Source organism: Bidens hawaiensis, unplaced genomic scaffold (assembly GCF_021521415.1).
Source record: "Bidens hawaiensis isolate Kalapana, Puna unplaced genomic scaffold, B.hawaiensis_p1.1 tig00037246_1, whole genome shotgun sequence".
NCBI classification, from domain to species: domain Eukaryota; kingdom Viridiplantae; phylum Streptophyta; class Magnoliopsida; order Asterales; family Asteraceae; genus Bidens; species Bidens hawaiensis.
The window spans coordinates 106,254-128,113 of NW_027505471.1; the positions used below are offsets into that span (position 1 = coordinate 106,254).

A 21,860-nucleotide genomic window follows, 5' to 3' on the forward strand; every position below is an offset into this window, starting at 1 on the left:
ATGGGATGCCATCATGACAGCAGCTAAACGCTTTGCGGAAACGGAGAAGCAACTGGGTAGAGATCTCCCACAGAGCACAAACCTCTACACCCAGAGAACAAGAGAAGACAACGTCCTTACCGCCCGATTAAACAAAAAGCGGAAGCTAGGCATTTGGCAGTCAAGGGTAAACTTTGACACCTCATCCGGCTTGCAACATCGGTTAGGCGGAAGGGATAATGTACAGTCAAACCAGAACTCCAGATGGACGCCGCTCGTCAAAAGCGTCACCGTGATATTCGCTACTGAGGAGCTCCCATGGCCAAAGCCTCAAATAATCCGACATCGTCACAATGCTGATCGGAGCAAATACTGTGACTTTCACAGGACAAAAGGCCACAACACTGAAGAATGCATAGACGTAAAGGACATGGTCGAAGCATTTGTCAGAGATGGGACGCTCGCGCACCTCGTGGCGCAATGAACGCTGAGCAGGCTGATGCGTGTAGAACCCCAGCTGGGGAAAACACGAATAAAATTCCAGCTTCAATGTGGAGACTACATGCTGCGTAAAGAACGAGATCCCGAACCAGGTATCGGCTCGATGGCACTCCCATCCCAACATGGAAGGGAGCTTAATTACACAGTTTGCATGTAAATCAATTCCAAATTTGTAAAGAAAAGGCCCAGAGCCACTTCTAATGAAAATGATTCTCCTTAGAACATCGACGCTGATGATTTTACATTTATACTTTTATCAACACTGATGCCGGTTTTCACCGCATACATAAGTGTGAAAGTCGTTGCATGGGGAAGGCGGCAAAACCCGCATAAACCCAAAAAACGGCAAACCTTCACGCAGGTCAGTTGAAGGGGAAAAGTTCAGTCATCCTACTAAATGAAAGTGCCGGTCTATCCGCATGAATCATGAGAGGAAACTGAACACTAACCTATTGACAACCGCGCGTCGAACGGTTATTCAAAACAGAATTTCTAACAAAAGGATAAGGAAAACCTACACGTAGGTCAGATGCAGGTAAAGTTTAGCCATCCTACTAAGTGCAAGTGACGGTCCTACCCGCACAATCACGAAAGAGGAAGCAAAACTTCACACCTATTATCTACCACGTTCAAAGGTTAACTTATCCTCAAAAAGGATGAGGAAACCTACACGCAGGTCAGATATAGGTAAAGTTTAGCCATCCTACCAAGTGCAAGTGACGGTCCTACCCGCACAATCACGAAAGAGGAATCAAAACTTCACACCTATTATCTACCACGTTCTAAGGTTAACTTATCCTCAGAAAAGATGAGGAAAACCTACACGCAGGTCAGATGCAGGTAAAGTTTAGCCATCCTACCAAGTGCAAGTGACGGTCCTACCCGCACAATCACGAAAGAGGAAGCAAAACTTCACACCTATTATCTACCACGTTCAAAGGTTAACTTATCCTCAGAAAAGATGAGGAAAACCTACACGCAGGTCAGATGCAGGTAAAGTTTAGCCATCCTACTAAGTGCAAGTGACGGTCCTACCCGCACAATCACGAAAGAGGAAGCAAAACTTCAACCTATTATCTACCACGTTCAAAGGTTAACTTATTCTACACTTGGAAAATTGCTAATTTAAACTAAAGTATGCAAGTCATATAACGTTTATAAAGCAAGGAATCCAGAGAAAGTAGCGGTCTTACCCGCACAAAGATTTATATTTCATAAATATTCATTACAAGAATGGCCGGGTAACTACCCGCCTACAAGAAAATAAATCTATACAAGCTAAATCTATCCTAGCAGTGGGAAGGAATCTTCAGGATCAAGCTTCAGGGCCACTTCCACTTGGACCAGCACAATCAGTAGATCGTGGCAGTTCAAGGAAAGCTTTAAGGATAGCTAACCCATCATCAGCAGCAGCAACTTGATTCACCTTCTCCACCACCGGATGTGGGAAGGCGGCGTACTGATTCACTGCTTGGTCGTAAACAGCTTCAGTATCAACATTGTACAAAGGGAAGTTGGAAGGCGGGATGCCTTTCTCAACGAACCCTAGACCAAGCAGGAAGCCGGCCTTTTCCCCATCCTCGTGAGAAGCGTTGAGGGCTGCGCTCATAGCATCATCATAAGAGGTCTCTGAGAAGACCCGATGCACAACCTACAAGAAAATATACAAGTGTCAAAACCTTTTCTATTTACAAAGAAAAGCGTAAAGACATGAAAAACATACCTGAGACAACGCTTCTCGAAGAAGCCATTCCTTGGCAACCAGAGCTTCTTGGAGGGCAGCTTGAGCTTCGTTACGGGCGCGTTCGGCTTCACTCTTGTTGAGGTTGGCAAGCAACACTTCTTTAGCCGCAGCCTCTTCGACGCCCTTTAGCTTCCGCTCAGTATGGTCAAGCACCCCCCTCTGGTCCAAGATCTCCTGGAGCTTTTTGGCGTCTTCCATCGCCAAGGCATCATGAGCCTGCTGGAAGGCCTCTAATTTGGCTTTAAGCTCTTCATTCTCCGCGCATAGAGGCTCAGCAACAGCTTCAGCCTTGGTGGCCCTCTCGGTTGCGTTCCTTGCAGTTTCCTTAGCCAGCCGAAGCTGTTCATTAACAGCTTGGGCAGCCTTGGAACGGGCCTCGAGTCGAGCCTAAACTTCAACCTCGAGGGCCTTGAAGGCCTTCTCCTTTTCCGCAGCCACTGCGGAAAGCCTTTGGTTCTCCTCCCGGACAGCCCGCGCCTGAGCCACTTCTTTAAGGCGAGCTGCTTTTAACTTGTCGTTTTCCCGACAAAGCAGCTCGACGCGCGGCTGCATCCGGGCCAGGAGAACCCGAAGCTCATTGGTTAGCCTACCCTCCTGGTAGCTAGCCATGGCTTCCCCCAACGCACCACTGGGAGCAGCGTGACGAGCCCATTCCACGCACTCCACAGGGGTGCGAAGGGTTGTTCCTCGACGAATGTTCCATCGTGGAACATACACTTCATTGGAATCCGACACTGCAAAAAACATAAAGCAGTTAGGAAAAGATGATAAAGAAAAAATATATATAAAAAGGGCCAAAAGAACCCTACGCACCTGTAGGGTCAATTACAGGCCGATAGCCGCCAAACCCATCACCTGAACCCAAGGGAAATCCATCCAAGAGGTCAGGCAGATGGGAAGGAGGCAGAGGTTGGCGAAAAGCCCCATGCATACCTGACGGATCGGCCGTCGTTGCCGATGACGGAGGCATGGTAGAAGCCGCCGCGGATTCCGCAGCAAAAGTAACCGCCGGCTCGGTGAAAGATGCGGTAAAAATAGCACTCAAAGCCGGCGGTGACGTCATCACAACTGGAACAGTCGGCTCAACGGAGTGAGCAACTGAACCAGTGGAAGCAGGCGCAGGCGCAGCCGCCTGGGTCATCGCCTCAGGTAGGCTGACCGGGCCTACCGTCATTGGCAGGAAGGTACTCCTCTGCGCTCCACCCTGGAATGTGTCAACATCCACGCCTGCACAAAGAAGATAAGTGTTAAATGATATTAAACTATGAAGTTAAAGATAAAGGAAGTTTGTACTTACGGGTTTTCTTGAGCCTGAAAGTACGGACGGGCGGGGATGAACCCGATGGAGCCGGCCTCTTCAAGCCGGTCACCGTTGTCATCCTGGGCTCTTCGGTGACAGTTGTCACAGCCTCCGGAATGGTGATCTTCTCACCACCGGGATTCCCCGCCACCTCTTCGCTCTCGGTCTCTGAATCAGACCGAGGCGCCGAATCGGCAGTGGAGGCCACCTTCTCCTTCCCCTTCCCGCCGGCAGCCTTCTTCTTCCGCACCAACGGAGGACCATCTGCGGATTCCTCATCAGAACATACGATTAAAGGAATTCCAGCAGAGGTTTCAACATTGAGGGGTCGAGGGTCGAATAGCGCCTTACCTGGCCGCCTGGCGCTAAGGATCTCGTGGCCTAGCGGATAGACCTCCACGAACCGATCCGCCGTTTGTTCTAGGATGGGCAACTCGTTCTCGTCTAGAGCGCGAGTACCCATCCGAGCGGGACCGTCAGCCTCCCGCGGGTTCAGGAGCGACTACAAGTCGTTCCCCTCTGAAATAAACAGAAAAAAAGTTAGAAGAGATTCTAAATCAACAAAAAGAAACAAAGCATACCGTAAGGAACAGAGTTCGAACCGTATTCGAGGACGATTGGGATCTTATGCGCATCCGCATCCTTCCACACCCGGCTCATCCCCAGCATCACCATCCCGGACTCCGCAAACCGGTAAACCGGAGATTGGACTCGGGATATCTTCGAAAACCATTCTGCCTCCTCGTAGTTGGAGGCGTGAAGGCTGGGAAGTGCTTGCCCGTTCTTAAATTTCATGGCAAGGGGGATGGCGCGAGCGGAGATGTAGAAGAACTCTCGCTTCCACGAGCGAAGACTGCGCTCGGTTGCGCAAATCTTCAAACCCTTAATCCGGGTTATCAACGTGTACCACCCCTGGATGCACCTCCAAGTGTAAAAGGTCATCAGGCGGTCAACATAGGGCTCAATGCCCAGAATCCGGCACACCCACTCGAAGTGCTGGATCTTGGCAATCGCCATCGGGTGCACCTCGGTCAGGTGCACACCGTGCCTCTCGAGGACACGGTAAACAAACTTTGTCAACGGGAACCTAAGATTCCCATAAACAAAGAATGCAGCATAAACCCCGATCTTGCCTCTGGGGGCATCATACACCGTCTGGTGGGGTTCAGGAAACTCAGGCTCGAGAGACTCGAGCATGAACTTCCTGACGATGTACTGATACAGATCGCCAGGCAGAGCACACTGGCACTCGCCAGCAGTACTCTTGTCATCGGCTGTAGATTCGAGATCACGAGACGACATCTTGCAAAAAGAAAGAAGAAAACGATTTCAAGAGAATGCTCGACTGAAAGATGAGTATTCGCCGGAAATCGTTCTTAAGATGAAGAGAAGAGTGAAAGTGTGGATTACAAAGAACCCTCTCCCCCTTTATATACTAATCGCAATTAATGCGATGAATTTAATGCGGAAGAGAGAGAAATTGAAGGTGCAATGAAACTATGACACGTGGCAAAAAGCAAGCTGGCAACAGCTGTTGAAAGGACGCGTACCATTAATTTCGCGGCCACGCGCCCGAAAAATCGTGCCCACGCGCCTGAAAAAGCGTCTGGAATGACCATGTACTGTCACGTCACCATAACTTCCTGCACGTCCTGACACAGTCAGAAGAAACCGTCGCACGACGTTTCAGAGGTTTGGACTGTTCTTATCCTTTCACCAACTCTTCGAATTTCAAAAAAAATTCAAAAAGATTCAAAAGTAAGCGGGAAAATACCCCTTAACTTGGCAACCAAGTAACTGTAAGACGGGTGGCAAAACCCTTCACATTCCTAGCACCCGCAGGGAATTGAAGCCAAGAATAACTTGGCAACCAAGTAACCGTAAGACGGATGCGGGTACAGTGTTAAGGCAAAACCCTTCACATACCTAGCACCCGCAGGGAATTGAAGCCAAGAATAACTTGGCAACCAAGTAACCGTAAGACGGATGCGGGTACAGTGTTAAGGCAAAACCCTTCACATACCTAGCACCCGCAGGGAATTGACGCCAGGAATACCTTGGAAGTAAAGTAACCATAAGACGAGCGCGGGTACAGTGTCAAGGCAAAACCCTTCACATACCTAGCGCTCCGCTGGGAATTGAAACCAAGAAGGATCTTCTGGGCAATGCTTGCGGAAACGGAAATAACATCCCCGCATAGTGGGAACGTCGAGAACTACATTGTTTGAAGCTCCAGGATGGAATTGGTGGTTTTAACATAATTGATCACTATGTTCAAAACTACCAAAACCCCATGGAGAATCCACACAAGTAGGACTCAACGCTCCTGACTTGCGAGGAGGTTACAGACCTACCCGCATCATAACCAAAGATCAAGCAGGAAACTCGGGAATTTCTGCAAGTGACAAGGACTTCCGCGAGAGGAATCCCCATGGAAAACCATAAAAAACCCTTTTCAAAACCCTTTGCTTAAGTCCAAAAGTTCACCTCACTTTATTAAACACTCATGAGAAGAACATTGGACTGGGGGGACTTGAAGAGGTAGGTCCCAGCAGAGCCCAGTTGGACCCGCAAGACTCACCTTGAAGAGGGACGTCTGCGCAGAAACCAACTGGATCCGCAGGACCAACCATGCTCAGAGACGTGACGTCCTTACGCGCAGTACGCAAGCTGTTCCCGCAGGAAATGCCTCCCAATGGTGAAGGACTCCGCCTGTTCCCGCAGCTTCGGATACAAGCCATCAGGGAAGGCCACCCGCGCAGCAAGGCTACACGCACAAGGCACTTATCTCTCAATCACTCAGTGTCACCTGAAGGAATGAGCAAAGCCGGGGACAATCCCGCACAAAGGCGGGAGGGGGAATACTCCCGCCCATAAGCCAGTCCGTACGATACGGGAAGATCTTCTGTACCGTACCTGACGAGGTATGGGCAAAAGATCTGACTAAAGATACGACAGCTTATTGACAACAGTATGGCGAGCAGCATGCCCCTGTACTGTATGTCACTATTAGCCGCTGCCTACTCACCAACTCCTGTCATACCACGTGCATAGCCGGCAGTTGGTGGAAAAGGAATAGTACACAGCAGGCCTGGTCACTATCAGCCGCTGCCTACCCACCAACTACCAGCAGGGCACGTGCGTAGGCCACTGTTGGTGGAACAGGAACATTATTGCAGCCGGCCATACCTCCTTGGAAACCTACCTTCGGCTATAAATACCACAAATGGTATGACCATCTTATCTTAACATATCTTATCATATTATACCTGATATCTGCTCTAGCAATCTCTTAATATACATTTATATTTAAAGAGCAATCTAGTCTGATTCTCACGCCGGAGGGTGGTCACAAGGAGGAACCCCCCCCCCTTCTCAGTGACAAGCTCACGGTGTCTGTTTTGCAGGTTATCAAAAGAACCATCTTCTCTGGGTCTAACCCCTCGTGGGAAACAGCTATCTAACCCCCAGGTTACCCGTAATCTGCCCGGGGTCCGGTTAGTGTTTCTTCAGTTACAATAAATCATGTTCATCTAGGACAGTGATCATTATGAACCTATAAGTTAAGGATATGCTAAAAGATTTGGTTTCGGATTTTTATAGATCCTACAACTGAGAGTAGGCTCCCAGTAATTGAGATTAGCACGATATATGTTCCAAGAGATGAGCGGTTCAGTCACTTGAAGAGGTCTGAATTCATAGCTTATGAATTAGAAGCTGTCCTGAAGTTACTTCTTCCCCAGTTTGAAGATCTATCTGATGACACACCTAACGAATTTGACTCATTAGAAGATGTCATGAACCTTTAGAGCGGAGGACTCAAAATTCCTGGGCATTCGCTACTAAAAGACAGCTCTTTACATTTGATTAAAGAAATATTCCGTTCTGATGGTGAGGGACTTGCCAAATATTCGGTACCACAAGTCATCCAAGGTGCTAATTCTACATGTCTTAAATTATTAGACTAAAAAAAAGGAGAACATAAGGTTTTATACACAAAAGTACATTATATATGAACCATCACACTTTTAATTTATGTCATATACCTTTCACCACAGACACATTGATAATACATATTCTTTTTAACTAGATAACCCATATGCCTGGAGCACTGATGAAGAGTTTGCAAGGGAAATGTTGGCTGGAGTCATTTCGATTCAGCTTTTGAAAGTAAGCCATGGGTTCTTTGGAGTTACAGTGTTCCAGTACTAGAGAAGAATGACATATCTAACTTGTAAATTTGCAGGAGTTTCCTCCAACAAGCAAACTGGACGTTGAAGTCTACGGTAACCAACATAGTTCAATAACATCACATCACATAAAGGAACATCTTGATGGTTCAAATGTAGAAGAGGTAAAGTCGTAAGCTGAATTTGTGACATAATAACTTGTTAATGGTTATTATTTAAACATAGCAAAATCTGTCATACAGGTAGTAAAAGCCAACAGGCTTTTTATACTGGATCATCATGACTCACTAATGCCATACGTTAAGCGAATAAATGCAACTTCCAGCAAGATTTACGCCACACGAACTTTGCTCTTGTTGCAAAATGATGGAACTTTAAAACCAATAGCTATTGAGTTAAGCTCGCCTCATCCAGACGATGAAAAGCTTGGCGCCATTAGCAAAGTATGCACATCAGCAAAACTTGGAGTCGAAGTTGAAATTTGGAAGTTAGCTAAAGCATATGTAGCTGTGAATGACTCCGGAGTTCATCAACTCATCAGTTACTGGTACCTAAACCATAAGAACACCTGAATAATTCCTATATTGACTACCAATCCATGTATAGTATTTATTAAACTACCATTGATATCCATTTCATGTTTCAAAGGTTGAACACCCATGCTGTTATTGAGCCATTTGTGATAGCAACAAATAGGCAACTAAGTGTTCTCCATCCCATCTACAAGCTTCTTAAGCCACATTTTCGTGATACAATGAACATCAATGCTTCAGCTAGGACTATTTTGATCAACGGTGGAGGTGTTTTAGAAACGACTTTCTTCACTGGGAGATATTCAATTGAATTAAGTTAACAGATATACAAAAAATGGGTATTTCCCAACCAGGCTCTCCCTAAAGATCTTACACTGAGGTAAGCAATCTGTTTACCGCCTTTCAAAACATAAACAATCAACTTATGCCCCCTTACTAAATAAAAGACGAAGGAAAAAGTCCATAACATATAAAGTTTAGTTATGTAATATTGTCACCCCACATATTATTAACAAACTTAGATTAAATATCCAACTTGCATAATAAAAACAAAAATGACTTCCATCAAACTTAGTTTAATGTAGATCTTGCATGATAAGTTACATGAAGCAAGTCCTTTTAATATGCAGGGGGGGTAACAGTTGAGGACTCAAATTCTCCTCATGGCCTATGACTAATGATTGAAGATTACCCGTATGCTGTCGATGGGCTTGAGATTTGGTCAGCAATTGAAACATGGGTTGAGGATTATTGCACGTTTTACTACAAAAATGATATGATGGTGCAAGAGGACACAGAACTCCAGTCATCGTGGAAGGAACTTCGAGACGAGGGACATGGATACTTGAAAGACGAGCAGTGGTGGCCTACTATGAGTTATGTTCAAGATGTTATCGATAATTGCACAATAATAATATGGATATCTTCTGCTCTTCATGCAGCAGTGAACTTCGGACAATACCCTTACGCAGGATACCCCCCTAATCGACCAACTTTAACTCGTAGGCTTTTACCCGAACCGAACACTCCTGAGTACGACGAGTTAACACAGGATCCTAAGAAAGTGTTTCTAAAAACAATTAGTCCGCAATTTCAGTCACTTCTTAGCATGTCTTTAATAGAGATATTGTGACATTCGTCAATTTCGGGTCACTTTTGTTATGTAAACCCGACCCGTTTGTAACCCGAACATTTCAAATATATAAAATATTGGATCTTGTCATTTAAAATATATAAAATATATAAAATATTGTTTTTTTTATATTATGCATTGTTTGACCATTTAAACATACCCATTTTTATGCAAACCATAAAAGAATATTTATACCCAACCCTTCACTCATTCCCTATATATACACACCCATCTTCTTCATTTTACTCTTGCTACATCTCCAAAAAACTCTCTCAAACTCCGTAGATTCAAGGTTGTTATTTCTTATGTATTTTTGAAGTTTTGACTTCTCAAGTCAAACTAACTATAGTCTTTCATTCTAACTTGTTCATCTAACATTACTAACTCTTGAATATGGTGGTACAACATATATATAATACACACCCCTTGTTTCCTTTATTTGTTACTTCACCGACTTTGGTTGGTTAAGTTTCGAATGTCATAAGGCAAGACTTCATGGAGGACTTCGTGTTCTTGATATATATTTACACACACATAACTTATTATACATATCACTTATGACTAACTTCTAACCCTTTAGTTTGTTCATCTTATTTACAAGTTCCATGGTGTGGGTTTGTATAAGACTAACCTCGGTTTAACAGAAACTAGTCCAGACCGGAAACCGAACTTTTGTTTACTAGTTTTGTTAAAATAGTTGTTTAAACATGTTTATTGCTAGATTTGAGTTTCAAAAATCATTTTTACAAGTTCTTTGATATTAAGCATATGGAATCCATCTATGAACTCGTTGGGAGATGGAAACCGAACTAAACCGAAACTTTTGCTTAAAAGACTTGTAGTTAACTTTTTTTGTTGTAAAATTTAAGTTTTCTTCATTTATAAACCAATATACAAGTTATATGATATTTGGGCATGTAGAAACCATCTATGAACTATTTGTGAGATGGAGACCGAACTATACCGACTTTTACTCGCTTAAGACACACAAGTGTGTTTTTAGTTATCAAGACTTGTATATTTCTTTAAAAAATAGTTTACAAACTGATTTTAATTATTTTTCTTAAGTACTTGGAATAGTTGGATCCAACTTCATCTCATAACATAGTTTGGACCGACAAAACCGAACACTCGCTTAACGTGCGTTGTTAGTTCTAAACAATAGATCTACGTACTTGGTTAAGTGTTAGTATGTTTTAATGAGTTATCTCATAACAATTAATATTTTGGAAAGTTGACTTTGGGTTCGACCATTTGTCAAGACCCGAACCGACAACCCGAACACTCGTTAAAAACCCGTTTTAGTATCTTTAGCCTAATGGAACTTGCATTTTAGCATTTTCCCCACCTTATTACCTAACATTGGTTAAGTAAATATTAAGGTTAGATACTTTAACCCGGTTTTGAGCAAACTTACATTTTTTAAAAGGGTTATTATTATAAATTCTTAAATAGTTACATTTTAAACCTTGAACTTTAATTGATTAGTTTTTGCAACAATTATTTTATTTAAAGATCTTCAAGAAAACCTTTCTAAATCCAAGACTTTCTTTTATTTAGGCTTCATACGTTAAACTCCTCGTTCCGGCAAATCTCCAAATAATCAATCTTTCAAGTTTATTACTTGAACGTGAGTAACTTCATACCCTGTTTTCTATCTTTTATTTTGGGGGTGACATTTCAACTTATCTAAACTAAATGTTTTATACTTGGGTCTTAAACCACAAACGTTGTTGTATACCTTACTTGAATAATTGCTCGATTTGGTGTTCTATGCTTATTTGACTATGTGTTTATCGCTTTTGGATGGTGGAACTATAAATCCTAGACCATTTGGCAACCCCTCATGGCAAGGTGTCGTTAACGTAATGCAATTAACGATAACTATAAAATCCTAAACTATTTGGCAACCCCTTATAGTTGGGTGTCGCTAACTTATTAGCGATAACTATTTATCCAAGTTTATAGCTATTATTTATGGTTTTGTATACTAGTTTTGTGGCTTTTCATACTATATATCTATTGTTCAAACTTATGAATTGCTCACCAACCTTTGTGTTGATAAACTTTATTTTATGAAATGTTACAGGTTTGCATATAGGTTGATTATGGAGTTCGGTGAAGAAAACATCACAAATACCGTTAGGATATTAGCAAAAATGAACAATATTTGATTTGCTATATTTTGTTATATTTTGTTGTATTTGAGTTATGAATATTTGGTTATGCGACATTTTCGATGTTGTGAAATGAAATGAGTTTGTTAAATATTGTCGCTTTAAATAGTGTCATGCGCTTATGAGCAATCGTTGCACCCCGGCATGTTCCGCCACCTTTGGTCGGGGTGTGACAGATTGGTATCAGAGCCATGACAATTAAGATAGGTGGTTAGACGTAACGACCTAGAATTGTTATGCTTAGGGTCCTATACGTGTGTTCATACGTGTTTACTCAATCTAATTGTTCATATCGCATGTTTATTTATTAACTTGTTTAAAATTCACCAATATCCTAAATGATCACATACACACACTTTCATAGTATTTCCAAGGTATCCTTACCTTAAAACGCAAAAAGTAGATTTTCATTGTGTTTTATGGATTACAAGATTAACTTGGATCCCGTATTTCAACTCCCTTAAAGGTTGCGTTTATTTCGGGTTTGTAGCCATCATAGGAAATGAGAAATTATAAAATGACCATTTGACAAAAAAGATTCCAAGAATCGAAGGTGATTTACTTACCTGGGATGGTTGAGTTATAATTCTCGTTTTCTAGGCCATAAATCGTGTTATAAATGTCAATACTTTAAGTAGTCGAATGAGAGCGTTCCGGTCGCCATCCTAATTTTCGGTGTTAAAACAATAGAACTACGGTGATTTCGTGGACTAATGTTTTGACATGACGTTGTATCTCGATTTATTGTGTTATTATCGTTATTTGAGTCGAAAACATGAAAAAGTTTCGGTGGTTCGTACACATGTTTAGACTCCAATATGTTGTTTTATAAAACTTTTTAGTGTTGGAATATCAAGTCATGGTGGTTCATGCACGATTTTTCCAACTCTATAAATCTCAAAATCTCAAATTTTTAAGCTTTAAATTCTCAAAAAAAAAAAAAAACCATTTACTATTGTTTCGGTTTTGTTATTTATAAACAAAGTTTTATATTTTATCTAACACTAACATCTTCTCCATACTAACTCTAGGATTCACAAATCAAAAATCGAAATCTTATTTTATTTTATACACCTTTATATTCATTTCCTTTTTACCCAAAAACTTATCCCATTTTCTTTATAATTTTTTTAGCATGCCTCCGCTAAGACGCCAACCGCGCAAGAACTCCACTCGACGTATGGCCGCCATCATCGCCAAGCAAATGGCCGCTGTGATTCCCGAACTAATAACCCAAATACAAGCAAACCAACCCGCACCCGTTGTTGCACCTATTGAGCCCAAACCCGCATCCTACCTGCTTAAACAATTTACTAGTGCCAACCCGTCCGAATTCTATGGAACCAACTGTGTGACTACGTTGTTGCAGTGGTTCAAATCTGTGGAGAATGTGTTTTTACATAGCGAATGCCCCGAAGCGAAAACGACAAACTTCGCTTCAAGCATGTTTAGGGGAACCGCCCTAACTTGGTGGGGTAGTGTCATGCACCTCCAAGGTACGGATATGGCCATGGCTCTTCCATGGGCCGAGCTCAAGGCGCTGATGAAGAAGAAATTATGTCCTAAACACGAGCTCCAAAAGCTTGAGGTAGAATTTTGGGACCTAAAACAAGAAGGTGGTGATAACGCCGCTTACTCACTCCGTTTCCACGAGCTAAGCGTTCATGTACCTCACTTGGTCACCCCAACCGAACGTGAAATTGACAAATATATTAGGGGTTTACCGATGAAAATCCGGGACTCAGTCATGAGTAGCAAACCAGCGAACCTTGAGGAAGCCATCACGTTAGCCGGTTGGCTATCGGAAAATCACGTGAAGGAGGGTACCCTAACCCTCAAGAAAACAATCGAGAAAGCCAAAACCGAGCCCGCTTCCCAAGCCAAGATTGAACCCGCACCACAAGCTATAAACTACTCCAACTCCTCCCGACACAACAACAACAACAAGAAGAAACCCAAGACTAATTACCGAAACTTTGCCGTCACCCAAACTCAACCACCACAACAAGCCCAAACTCTTCCCCAAAACTGAAAACCTTATATTGGTAACTCCCCACTATGTAACACTTGCCAACTTCACCACCCAACAAACTCGCCGTGTCGCCATTGTACAATTTGTAATCGATTTGGTCACTTCCCCAACACGTGCCGATCCACCCAACAAAACCAACCCAACCAACCTAACCCACCAACCCAACCGAGAAACTTTCCCCAAAATGCCCAAAACCGCTATGCACCATACCCATCAAACCAACCCCAACAACCCCGAGCTTGCTTTAATTGTGGTGATCCCAACCATTTCCGCCAAAATTGCCCACGTTTATCTTTTGCCAACCAAGCTCAAACCGTAACCATACCATACTACCAAACACAAGCTTACCAAGTTCAAACTTACCAACCCCAAATTCCCCAACTCAATGCACCACTCATCCAACCCATCCAAACAATCCAAGCACCACCTCCACCTCCACAACAAGCACATCAAGTCAACCATGGTAATCAAGGGCGGGCGTTTATGATGAATGCAAATCAAGCTCAAGTGGCAAACGATGTTGTGAACGGTATGTTTTTGGTGAACTATCATTTGGCTTCTATTTTATTTGATACCGATGCCGATAGAAGTTTTATTTCTTTGAAATTTGAGTCGAAACTTGCGATGCCTCGAACTAAGCTTTCCTGACCGTTCTCTGTTGAAGTCGCCAATGGCAATTCTATTACCATCAATTCCGTCGTCCGCGATTGCTCTCTTATTCTTTCTAAGCATAAATTCTCCATCGATCTCATCCCGATGCAAATGGGTAGCTTCGATGTCATAGTAGGCATGGATTGGTTGTCTTTGCACCGTGCCGAAGTCGTTTGTTTTGATAAATTCATTCGCATTCCGCTTGTCAACGGCAAGGTTCTTAAGGTCTTTGGAAACACAACGTCTCGAAGGCTAAATCTCATGTCGTGTTCTCAATCGCAAAAGTACTTACGCCAAAAGTACGTTCCGCTTTTAGCTCTCTCGGTGACAAAAGACAAAAAGGAAAGGAAGATCCAAGATATTCCTATTGTTCGTGATTTCCTTGATGTCTTTCCCGATGATGTTACCGGTCTTCCTCCCGTTCGTCCGATTGAATTCCAAATCGATCTTGTGCCCGGCGCGATGCCCGTGGCCAAGGCTCCTTATCGTCTAGCCCCGTCGGAAATGCAAGAACTATCAAACCAACTCGAAGAACTTTCCGATAAAGGCTTCATTCGTCCAAGCTCTTCTCCTTGGGGCGCTCATGTTCTCTTCGTGAAAAAGAAGGATGGTTCGTTTCGTATATGCATCGATTATCGAGAACTCAACAAACTTACTATTAAAAATCGTTATCCATTGCCACGTATCGACGACTTATTCGACCAACTTCAAGGCGCAACTTGTTTCTCCAAAATTGATCTTCGATCGGGTTATCATCAATTGCGTGTTCGCGAAGAAGACATTCCAAAAACCGCTTTCCGTACTCGATATGGACATTTCGAATTTTTGGTTATGCCCTTCGGGTTAACAAATGTACCCGCGGTGTTTATGGACCTCATGAACCGCGTTTGTAAACCATTCCTTGATAAATTCGTTATTGTCTTTATTGATGACATCCTTATCTTCTCTAAATCCAAAGCCGAACATGAACATCATTTGCGTTCCATTCTCGAGCTCCTTAGAAACGAACAACTCTATGCCAAATTCTCCAAATGTGAATTTTGGCTCGAGGAAGTTCAATTTTTGGGACATATCGTAAACGAAAAAGGTATTCATGTTGATCCTGCTAAAATTGAGGCTGTTAAGGATTGAAAAACTCCAACGACTCCCACGGAAATTCGATCCTTCCTCGGTTTGGCCGGATATTATCGGCGTTTCATTCGGAATTTTTCCAAGATCTCTTTGCCTCTTACCTCTCTCACCCATAAGGGACAACCCTTCGATTGGGGTTCGAAGCAAGAGGAAGCCTTTTGTACTCTCAAGGACATGCTTTGCAATGCTCCTATTCTAACTCTTCCCGATGGAAACGACGATTTTGTTGTATTTTGTGATGCATCCCATCAAGGACTTGGTTGTGTTCTCATGCAACGAGGTCAAGTCATCGCATACGCATCAAGGCAACTTAAGGTCAACGAGAAGAACTATACGACTCACGATCTCGAACTTGATGCCGTCGTTTTCGCTCTCAAAATATGGAGACGTTACCTTTATGGAACAAAATGTGTGGTTTTTACCGATCACAAAAGCCTTCAACACATTTTTGACCAAAAAGATCTCAACATGAGACAACGACGATGGGCAGAATTACTTAGTGATTACGACTGCGAGATTCGCTACCACCCCGGTAAAGCGAATGTTGTCGCCGACGCCCTAAGTCGAAAGGTTAATGTTAAATCCGTTCTGCTTCTAAGCGTTATTGTTCAAACCGATCTTCAAATTCGTATCCTTCAAGCTCAACGCACCTCCGTTGAGGAAGGTAACATGTATGACGAAATGTCATGTGGAGCTGAACTTCAACTCGAAACCAAACCCGATGGTCTTTTGTATTTTCTCAATCGTTTGTGGGTTCCCGATCGCGATGACCTTCGTACTTGTATTCTCGACGAAGCTCATAATTCGCACTATTCCGTTCATCCCGGTGCGGATAAGATGTACTTCGATCTTCATGCTACCTTTTGGTGGCCGGGTATGAAAAAGGACGTAGCGTTGTTTGTATCTAAATGTCTTACTTGCTCGAAAGTCAAAGCCGAACATCAAAGACCTTTTGGTCTACTCGAGCAACCACCGATTCTCGTTTGGAAATGGGAAGACATTGCTATGGACTTTATCACCAAATTACCCAAAACCCAAAAAGGCAACGATAGCATTTGGGTGATCATCGATCGATTAACCAAATCTGCTCATTTCATTCCGATCCGCGAGAAGTATTCTGTCGAGCAGCTTGCTCAAATCTATGTTCGGGAAATCGTGTGCCGACACGGTTTGCCATTGTCTATCATCTCCGACCGCGATGCCCGTTTTACCTCTCATTTTTGGCATTCACTTCAAGAAGCTTTGGGAACAGGTCTCGATCTTAGCACCGCTTATCATCCTCAAACGGACGGTCAATCCGAACGTACAATCCAAACACTCGAGGATATGCTACGAGCATGTGTTCTTGATTTCGGTGGGAATTGGTATTCTCATCTTCCGTTCATCAAGTTCTCCTACAACAATAGCTACCACTCTAGCATTGATGTGGCTCCTTTTCAAGCTCTTTACGGTCGTAAATGTCGTTCCCCGATTTGTTGGAACGAAATTGGTGAAGCTCAAATCACGGGACCCGAAATGGTCCAAGAAGCCACCGACGTCATTGATCAAATCCGTAAAAATCTCCTAACCGCTAGAAATCGTCAAAAGAGTTACGCCGACAAACGGCGAAAACCGATCGAATTTAATGTTGACGATCTTGTCCTTCTAAAAGTATCTCCTTGGAAGGGGGTGTCCGTTTTGGAAAGAAGGGTAAACTAGCTCCTTGTTTCGTTGGTCCTTTTAAAATTCTTGAGCGTGTTGGGAAAGTAGCGTATCGACTTGAACTACCGCAAGAACTTGCCGGTGTTCATCCGACATTTCATGTTTCGAATCTAAAAAAGTGCCTAGCCGAGGGTAATCTTCATATACCCCTCGATGAAGTTCATGTTGATGAGTCTATGATTATGGTTGAACGACCCGTTGAGATTATGGATCGCAACGAGAAGAAAACCAAACGTAGTCGTATTCGGTTAGTAAAAGTTCGTTGGGAATCACGGCGTGGCGCGGAGTTTACTTGGGAGCGAGAAGACGCAATGAAAGAGAAGTATCCACATTTGTTTGCATCGTCGTCTTCATCTTAATCTCGGGACGAAATTTCCTAAAGTAGGGAATACTGTGACATTCGTCAATTTCGGGTCACTTTTGTTATGTAAACCCGACCCGTTTGTAACCCGAACATTTCAAATATATAAAATATTGGATCTTGTCATTTAAAATATATAAAATATATAAAATATTGTTTTTTTATATTATGCATTGTTTGACCATTTAAACATACCCATTTTTATGCAAACCATAAAAGAATATTTATACCCAACCCTTCACTCATTCCCTATATATACACACCCATCTTCTTCATTTTACTCTTGCTACATCTCCAAAAAACTCTCTCAAACTCCATAGATTCAAGGTTGTTATTTCTTATGTATTTTTGAAGTTTTGACTTCTCAAGTCAAACTAACTATAGTCTTTCATTCTAACTTGTTCATCTAACATTACTAACTCTTGAATATGGTGGTACAACATATATATAATACACACCCCTTGTTTCCTTTATTTGTTACTTCACCGACTTTGGTTGGTTAAGTTTCAAATGTCATAAGGCAAGACTTCATGGAGGACTTCGTGTTCTTGATATATATTTACACACACATAACTTATTATACATATCACTTATGACTAACTTCTAACCCTTTAGTTTGTTCATCTTATTTACAAGTTCCATGGTGTGGGTTTGTATAAGACTAACCTCAGTTTAACAGAAACTAGTCCAGACCGGAAACCGAACTTTTGTTTACTAGTTTTGTTAAAATAGTTGTTTAAACATGTTTATTGCTAGATTTGAGTTTCAAAAATCATTTTTACAAGTTCTTTGATATTAAGCATATGGAATCCATCTATGAACTCGTTGGGAGATGGAAACCGAACTAAACCGAAACTTTTGCTTAAAAGACTTGTAGTTAACTTTTTTTGTTGTAAAATTTAAGTTTTCTTCATTTATAAACCAATATACAAGTTCTATGATATTTGGGCATGTAGAAACCATCTATGAACTATTTGTGAGATGGAGACCGAACTATACCGACTTTTACTCGCTTAAGACACACAAGTGTGTTTTTAGTTATCAAGACTTGTATATTTCTTTAAAAAATAGTTTACAAACTGATTTTAATTATTTTTCTTAAGTACTTGGAATAGTTGGATCCAACTTCATCTCATAACATAGTTTGGACCGACAAAACCGAACACTCGCTTAACGTGCGTTGTTAGTTCTAAACAATAGATCTACGTACTTGGTTAAGTGTTAGTATGTTTTAATGAGTTATCTCATAACAATTAATATTTTGGAAAGTTGACTTTGGGTTCGACCATTTGTCAAGACCCGAACCGACAACCCGAACACTCGTTAAAAACCCGTTTTAGTATCTTTAGCCTAATGGAACTTGCATTTTAGCATTTTCCCCACCTTATTACCTAACATTGGTTAAGTAAATATTAAGGTTAGATACTTTAACCCGGTTTTGAGCAAACTTACATTTTTTAAAAGGGTTATTATTATAAATTCTTAAATAGTTACATTTTAAACCTTGAACTTTAATTGATTAGTTTTTGCAACAATTATTTTATTTAAAGATCTTCAAGACAACCTTTCTAAATCCAAGACTTTCTTTTATTTAGGCTTCATACGTTAAACTCCTCGTTCCGGCAAATCTCCAAATAATCAATCTTTCAAGTTTATTACTTGAACGTGAGTCATACCCCGTTTTCTATCTTTTATTTTGGGGGTGACATTTCAACTTATCTAAACTAAATGTTTTATACTTGGGTCTTAAACCACAAACGTTGTTGTATACCTTACTTGAATAATTGCTCGATTTGGTGTTCTATGCTTATTTGACTATGTGTTTATCGCTTTTGGACGGTGGAACTATAAATCCTAGACCATTTGGCAACCCCTCATGGCAAGGTGTCGTTAACGTAATGCAATTAATGATAACTATAAAATCCTAAACTATTTGGCAACCCCTTATAGTTGGGTGTCGCTAACTTATTAGCGATAACTATTTATCCAAGTTTATAGCTATTATTTATGGTTTTGTATACTAGTTTTGTGGCTTTTCATACTATATATCTATTGTTCAAACTTATGAATTGCTCACCAACCTTTGTGTTGATAAACTTTATTTTATGAAATGTTACAGGTTTGCATCTAGGTTGATTATGGAGTTCGGTGAAGAAAACATCACAAATACTGTTAGGATATTAGCAAAAATGAACAATATTTGATTTGCTATATTTTGTTATATTTTGTTGTATTTGAGTTATGAATATTTGGTTATGCGACATTTTCGATGTTGTGAAATGAAATAAGTTTGTTAAATATTGTCGCTTTAAATAGTGTCATGCGCTCATGAGCAATCGTTGCACCCCGGCATGTTCCGCCGCCTTTGGTCGGGGTGTGACAGATATTATCAAGGCATACTTCAGATGAGGTCTACCTTGGGGAAAGAGATTGTCCTGAGTGGACATTAGACGAAGAGCCTTTAAAGGCATTCGAAAAATTTGGCAGTAAGCTCAAAGAAACTGAGGAAAGAATCATAAAGATGAATCAAGATGAGAGGTTGAAAAATAGGTATGGACCTGTTAAGGTGCCATACACTCTACTATACCGCAGTAGTGAAGAGGGACTTACTGGGAGGGGCATTCCTAACAGTGTGTCGATATGAAACTTCTTTATCTAATGTTTCTTAAATATGTACGCTTGTATATCTTGCTAATTTGGACAAATTTGACGTTCTTTTTCTATCTGTGATGTTGGACAAATATGTATGGTTGTAAATTTTAAGGGTGAATTTGTTTTGTTTTTGTTGGTTTTTGATTTCTTTATAACTGGAAGGGGTATGATAATTTTTCCAACATTTAACGAAGGGGTATGATAATTAGCGGTTGTATGATAATTAGCTGTAACTGCTACAGCATCAAAGTCGTATCTAATGTTCAATTTTGATTCTAAAGATCAAATTTGATCTGGATGACCAAACTCGACATAAAGTTGATTCTAGTGAACAATGTGGTACTGGAGATCAAAGTTAGTTATGATCATCAACTTTGGTAATGAAGACCATAGTTTTTCATCAACCTTGTAGATCTGATGCATTTCCATTTAAGTAACTATTAAGCAAAATAAAACAGTTTTTTTTCACCAACTAGCGAGACCTGCATTACCTCGAATAAAGCAGAAATCTGAATCGTATCTGTAACCCAAAAAACTGTATATGAATTTATAACTCCCAAAAACCGAATTCGGAATTCGATTTTTGGTTTGATTTGCGGATTTACTTTTTTTTTGGAATGTGTTTTGTTGATTAAAATTGGATCTATTCATTAATTTATATGCTAACCATTTAACACAATCTTTTTCAAAGTCCATGTCTAATCCATAGTCACTTAAGAAAGAAAGAAAGAACCGAGACAAAACACCTAATAACCAAATAACTTATCACCAACACCATAGACAAAATCATAGGGTCTTGAACAACGTTACTCATCGTCGATCACCATCATATTTCTGTTAAGCACTACAACAAATCTGACCTATTCCGACAACTATTTATATACTTTTCCCGACAACATGTAGTTGGTATCAATCTAAATTTTTTATCACGACCACATGTCGTCGGGAAAGGTTTTGTCAGAATAGCCTCGTCCCGAAAAAATGCAAAAAACTTTTCCCAGCAACATGTCGTCGAGATAAATATTACAAAAAACATTTTTATGAAAATGTTTTTTTCTTTAATAAAAAGATTAAAAATATTAAATACTTATCCAGACAACATGCCGTCGGAATAGTTAAGTGAATAAAATATTATTAAAATCTTATCCCGACAACATGTCGTCGGAATAGTAAACTGAATAAAATAATATTAAAATCTTATCCCGACAACATGTCGTCGGAATAGTAAAAACTATACCGACAACATGTTGTCGGTATAGAGGTTAAAATTATTTTAATCTTTTATCTATACCGACGACATTTTGTCAGTATTGAGTTTAAAAAATTATTTCATTCAGCTAATTCCGAAACACCAAAATCATAATCCATAATACACAATTCATAAACTTAAATTATCCTACATCAAACATACGACATTCAACCCGTCAATTTGTTCAAACGCAAAAAAAAAGGAGTTATCCAAATGAAACACAACTAAAATGTCATAGTCCTTGTTTTATCATCATTTTCATCTTAGCTTTCGTAAGGTCGATGTTGCCATTGTTTCTTGGCATCTTCAAATTTTTTGTCAAACTCTTGTGACATTTTTGCAAACATCTCTTGAATTTGACTTTGTTGTTGTTGTTGAAGTTCGGCTTTTAAACTTTCTTGCCAATCTTCTTGTGATGATCCGGAGGAAGAACCAATTTTGGGTGCAATAGGTGGTGTTGCACTTTTTGCAAAATGTGTCCAATTCCCCGTAGACGCCCACGTGATTCACCGAAAACATTTCGAACA

At 41.0% G+C, this 21,860-nt stretch overlaps 1 pseudogene; it reads left to right on the plus strand.

Annotated features, from left to right (window-relative positions):
* LOC143613395 (putative linoleate 9S-lipoxygenase 5) overlaps positions 1-20,120 on the plus strand; it is a 42,667-nt pseudogene extending 22,547 nt beyond the window's left edge.
* Positions 20,121-21,860: the final 1,740 nt, after the last annotated feature.